A 6,747-nucleotide genomic window follows, 5' to 3' on the forward strand; every position below is an offset into this window, starting at 1 on the left:
CCCTTTGCTTTCTCGTGAAATAAAGAAGCTAAAACTCTTTTCTTTTCTTCCAGCTTTCCAACTGTCTCAACATCACCAACAATTAATTCACTTTCAATCGGTTTTATCTCTTTTTCTAATTCAGAAAGTTTTTTTTATCCTACCATTTGTGCTATAAATATAATTTTTAATTATAAAAATATAAAATTCTAATTTGTGCCTTACCTATATCCCACCACTGAACAATATCCTCATAATTACTTTTCTGTTTTTTCCACTCCATCCAAAACACATTAAACTTCTCACAAAAAAAGCACATCTTGTAGCAATTTCACATTAAAATGCCAGTAATAGCTATGACTTTGTGACTTTTTTACATTTATATCAATTATACATAAATGGTGATCAGAAAACCCATTTGGACAAATTGTAGCTTTTAAAATTCTATTACTTTTACTTGTATTAACATAGAATCTGTCTAATCTGGCAGTCCTAATATGGTCATGAGAAACCTTTACCCACGTATATTGTTTAACTGTAGGGTGTTGCTGTCTCCATACATCAATTAAATTAGAATTTCTAATAACATCCTGTAAACATTTGACAGAAGAGGGGTGAGGTTCTTCTCCATTTCTGTCCAAAGTAAAATTTTCTGTACAGTTCCAATCACCTCCTGGTTGATCAACCATGTATTTTCATCACAATTTTGTTTTAAAAAATTAAATTATTTTTTTTAAAACCGTGTATCCTCTCCGCTCCATTATTTGATGCATAAATGTTAATAAAAACAAAAACCAACCCATTTATACTTGCTTCTATTTCATTAACAGACACATTAGTTATATCAATCGTCTTTGAAAATAAAATAGCAACTCCTCCACTAACATTTGTACCATCACTCATATATAAATCGCTTCTCCACCCCATTTTCCAATCCACTTCAATTTTCACATCACTATGCGTCTCTTGTACAAATGTTACATCAAAATTTTTGTTTTGTATATATTCATTTAAACATGCTCTTTTCCTACAATCTCTTCCCCCGTTGATATTAATAGATCCTATTCTAAGGCTCTCCATGAAAAAAGAGGGAAGAAAAAGGGAAGAAAGCTAGACAAAAGGGATAGATAGTTCACCATTTGTGCTTCCTTCATAACTCAACTATAAAGAAATTAAAATATTTTTTTCTTTTCTCAAGTTTGTTACCATTTTTTTTTCAATCTGAATCTCTTTCTTCTGCTTAGCTCTTCATAACTGACAGCCTTTTGTATTTTAATCACTGAAGCCAAAAACTTTTTCACATCAGGAAAACAATCTTTTACTTCTACTTTTCTTCCAAATGTTTCATCAAGGAAATCATTTATATCTTTTACAGTATACAACTCATTCTCGTCATAATTGGAAGGAATATCTGACATTTCAGAAACACGATCATCTTCAGCCATCTCTTCATTCACATCAGTGCTTTCAGAGAACTGAGACAAGGGTATATCGAGTCGATTCTCAACAGTGTTGAATTCAACCAAACTTTCAAGAAGAGATTTTTTCGCGTCACTAGTCCCTGCCTCTTCACAACTCCTCTTCTTATTTTCTCCCCCACAATAATTTTTTTTCTCTTTTTTCTTCCCTGATTCCTTTTCAGCCAATTCCTTTTGGCCTCTGTTTTCAGTAACGCTACGTTCTAAATTATTTAAATTAAACCTTTAGCTAAGAAAAACACAACCAAAAAAAAAAGAAAAAAGAAACGGGAATAGTAAAGGAAAAACTACCCCCACAACGCTCCTCTCACCCATGAGACGCTCACATTTCCCCCAAAACCCCCAGCATGCACAGAGAGAGAGAGAGAGAGAGAGAGAAAGAGAGAGAGAGAAAGAGAAAGAGAGAGAGAGAGAGACTTTTGACTTTTAAAACACTTTAATTATATAAATCAATACAAGTTTAAACACAAATCCAAAAAAAAAACATTAAAGCTGCAAGCAGCGATGAACGGGCCCTCGCACACGGGCTCACCGGCAGCGAGTGGCTTTAGTAAATAGGTGAACGGTGAGAAACATGCATTTAAACTCATAAATATAAGTGGAATATATCAAAGTTTACTCCATATTTGTGCCAATCTTGGTGTTGCCAGCAGGTGGTGCTCTCATTATAATGGACTATTGGCCTTCAGATGTGTTCAGGGCAGGTCTCTTATCGAACATGTGAAGTTTGGGGAAGATCGAACAAATTATGCCTGAGTTACAACAACTTCTCTTGCTGTGGCGAGACATCAAAATTTGTCATGACGCCATGGACATGCCCTTTAACAAAAACTCAAGATATCCACAAGTTAAGATTGCACAGGCCTTTAGATTAGACTGACTACAAAAAAATACATTAATCTCAAAAAAATTCTAGGAGTAGTTTGTCACAGCATACAACATGTCACTTCCTGTTGCCAATAGGTGGCGCTATGACTATAACTGAATATTGGCATGTCAATTTGTTCAGGTCAAGAGTCTTATCCAACATGTGTAGTTTGGGGCAGATTGGACATTGTATGTCCGAGTTACAGCAACTTCCTTTTTCATGGCGAAACATCGAAATTTGTCAGGCCGCCATGGACACGCCCTTTAACGAAACCTCAAGTCCTTCGCAATTTAACATCGCAATTGGCTTTAGATTACACTGACCAAGTTTTGTTTTGATCTGAATAAATCTCTAGGAGGAGTTTGTTAAAGTACAACCCCTGAAAACCGCAAAAACAACACCAATTTTGCAGGGAAAATTCAAAATAACCGACTTCCTGTTTGGATTCGGATTTTGTACTAAGATACTTTTTTGAAGGTATTGGTGGGTTACATGTGTGTACCAATTTTTGTACATGTACGTGAAACATAGCTCGAGGCGCACTCTGTTGAAAGGGTATAGGTGGCGCTATCGAGCCATTCTGCCACACCTGATGGAATATTGGCCTTCAGATCTGTTCAGGCCAGGACTCTTATCACACATGTGAAGTTTGGGGAAGATCTGACATTTTATGCCCGAGTTATAACATGTTTTATTCCCATGGCGAGACATTGAATATCGTCATGGCGCCATGGACACGCCTTTTAACAAAAACTCAAGATCTTCACAAATGAACATCGCACAGGTCTTTAGACTAGACTGACCTCAAAAAAGACATTGATGTCAAAAAATTTCTAGGAGTAGTTTGTCGCAGCGTAAAATATGTCACTTCCTGTTGCCAATAGGTGGCACTATGACTATAACTGAATATGGGCATGTCAATCTGTTCAGGTTCGGAGTCTTATCAAACATGTGAAGTTTGGGGAAGATTGGACATTGTATGTCTGAGTTACAGCAACTTCCTTTTTCATGGCGAAACATCGAAATTTGTCAGGCCACCATGGACACGCCCTTTAACGAAACCTCAAGATCTTCACAATTTAACATCTCAAAGGCCTTAAGATTTAACTGACCAAGTTTGGTGTTGATCTGAATACATCTCTAGGAGGAGTTTGTTAAAGTACAACCCCTGAAAATGGCAAAAACAACGGCAATTTTGCAGAGAAAATTCTAAATAACTGACTTCCTGTTGGGATTCGGATTTTGTACCAAGAGACTTTTTCGTAGATATTGGTGTGTTACATGTGTGTACCGATTTTTGTACATGTACATGAAACATAGCTCGAGGCGCACTCCGTTGAAAGTGTATAGGTGGCGCTATAGAGCCATTCTGCCACACCCGGTGGAATATTGGCCTGCATATCTGTTCAGGCCAGGACTCTTATCACACATGTGAAGTTTGGTGAAGATCGGACATTTTATGCCTGAGTTATAACATCTTTTATTCCCATAGCGAGACATCGAACTTCGTCGCGGCGCCATGAACAAGCCTTTTAACGAAAACTCAAGATCTTCACAACTAAACATCACACAGGCCTTTAGATTAGACTGACCACAAAAAAGACATTGATGTCATAAAATTTCTAGGAGTAGTTCGTCGCAGCGTAAAATATGTCACTTCCTGTTGCCAATAGGTGGCGCTATGACTATAACTGAATATGGGCAGGTCAATCTGTTCAGCTTCGGAGTCTCATCAAACAGGTGAAGTTTGGGGCAGATTGGTCACTGTATGTCTGAGTTATAGCAACTTCATTTTTCATGGCGAATCATCGAAATTCGCCAGGCTGCCACGGACACGCCCTTCAACGAAAACTCAAGATCTTCGCAATTTAACATCGCAAAGGCCTTTAGATTAGGCATACCAAATTTGGTGTTGATTTGAAGAACTCTCTAGGAGGAGTTCGTTAAAATACAACACATGGAAATGACCAAAATTACACAAAATATGCTCATAATATTTAAAATAACCGACTTCCTGTTGGGTTTAGAATTTCGCTCCAAGAGTCTTTTTTGTAGGTATTGGTGTGTTACATATGTGTGCCAATTTTCGTGTATGTACGTGAAACATAGCTGGAAGGCTGTTGATTTTCTTGGTATAGGTGGCGCTGTCGAGCCATTTTGCCACACCCTCTTCTGAATCCTATATCAGACGAAAATTTTCACCAGGTTTGACGCGTGTGCAAAGTTTCATGACTTTTTGATCATGTTAAAGCCCTCAAAAATGCGATTCATTCGGGAGAAGAAGAAGAAGAAGAAGAAGAAGAAGAAGAAGAAGAAGAAATATAGCTGCAAGCAGCGATGGCGGGCTCAAGCCGTCAGTGCAACGCCACCCCGGTGGCATCGGGAAAACTGTGCCCAGCGGGCATAAGCATTTACAGTTACCCTCTGGCAATCAAATTTTAAGGGATATGGCAGTTAAAGGGTTAATCCGACCCATCTAGACTTTGAAATCACATATACAGAACAATATATATAACTTTAGTAACACTTTATTTTAATATATATAAAAAATGTATAAGTCGTAGCTGAAGCCTAAATGAACACATTACAATTGGTTTATGACTGCAAGTCTTTTTCCTCAAATGCTATTGAGCTTCAAATTTGCGTTTGAGCCCATTTGAAAAAGTAGCATAATTTACATATGACTTACAGTTTGTTTTAATAAATGTCAAACATTCAATTTAATTGTGCATTATAGCTGTCACCTAGATGAACAATTACAGTTGTTTTTATGACTGTAAGTCATTCTCTTCAAATGCTACTGACGTTAGAAAAATGTATAACAATATCACATGTAACTTTAGAGACGGTCCCTAAATTTGAGACTCTCGAATGTCCAATGTCAAGCCAACTTTATGCCTGTTTTTGTTTTGTTTTTTACTTTCTTTTTCTTTTTTCTGTGCCGGATTGCTGATTACCCGGGCATAGATGTCCATCCATCAATTACGAACATTCATCCGCAAATGTCCGAGCGCGGAAATTTTTTTTTTTTATGAGCAACTGGGATGGTGCCCCCTCTGGGAGTTGGTGCCCTATGAAGACTGCGTACTCTGCATATAGGGAGTGGCGGTACTATCTGGAAGATATATTCCTCAAACCGTCGTACAAGAGGTGATGCTAGTACTTCAAGAATCTCTCAAAACCTATCTGTTCATAAAGCCTATATATAAAGTCTTAATATAGTATTCCACAATATGTTGTGCTATTCTAATATTATTGTGTTTTTTATTGACATTGTTATTTGCCATTATTTTTTGTTTTAATATTGTTACTGTTGTTACTTGCTGTACGGTGACCTTGAGTGGTTTGAAAGGCGCCTCAAATAAAATGCATTATTATTATTATTATTATTATTATTATTATTATTATTATTATTATTATTATTATTATTATTATTAGCTGTACACTTGATAACAAAATTTAATATAAACTTTTGCAATTTTATATATATATATATATATATATATATATATATATATATAGTGTAAAGTTTTCTTTCATTGCATCTTGAAATAATTGTTTCTGAGTTCTGTGTTTGTTTGTTTTTTTTTTGTTTTTTTTATTAATTTATTATTATTATTTTTTTTTAGGAAGATTACAGCCTTTAATCTCCTCAAAATAAATGTGCATATAAACCATGAACAATTTAATTATAGCTGTATTTATAAAATGCTTACTAATGACTATTAATTTTAGGAGAAGGCTATATAAAGCAGCAACTGTTGATGTTGAGGCCTAAGATATTTGCAGTAATGATGAAAAAACAACAACAACAACACAAAATTACTTATTTTTTTCTGCTGGTGATTAAAGAGATGTTAACTCTAAGATGTTTCTCTCTCTCTCTCTCTCTCAATAATTTATTAGTGTTTTGTAATGATTTTATTGACCTATAATTCTGGTGATTAAAGAGATGATTCAGTCTCCCTCCCTATCTCTGTCTCTCTCTCTCTCTCTCTGACACATAGCCCATCCCCTCTCCCACACATTCACACAAACTCAGCACACACACTTAACACACAAACACACACACACACACACACACACACACACACACACACACATTACCCACAGTGACAGAGGGACAGTGACATCAGATGTATGATAGTTTTTTAATTTTCTATCATCCATATAGTGTTGTATAGTCATAAATTTTCATCAGCATGACTTGTCTTCTATGTGTAAATTTTTTTGAAGTGTTTAGAAGCTGCACTTAAAAAAATAAAAGACATTTACTGGTTCCTTTTTTACTGTTATTTCAAAAAATCACCATGACAAAACCATTCAAGCTATCCAAAATTCATTCGCAACTTTTCTGTAAGATAAATTCTTTAAACAGTGGTAAAAGAAGATGTGGTGCTGAACCTTCAAGAGTCACTCAAA

This window comes from Carassius auratus, unplaced genomic scaffold (genome assembly GCF_003368295.1).
Source record: "Carassius auratus strain Wakin unplaced genomic scaffold, ASM336829v1 scaf_tig00001155, whole genome shotgun sequence".
In the NCBI taxonomy this organism is placed as follows: Eukaryota; Metazoa; Chordata; class Actinopteri; order Cypriniformes; family Cyprinidae; genus Carassius; species Carassius auratus.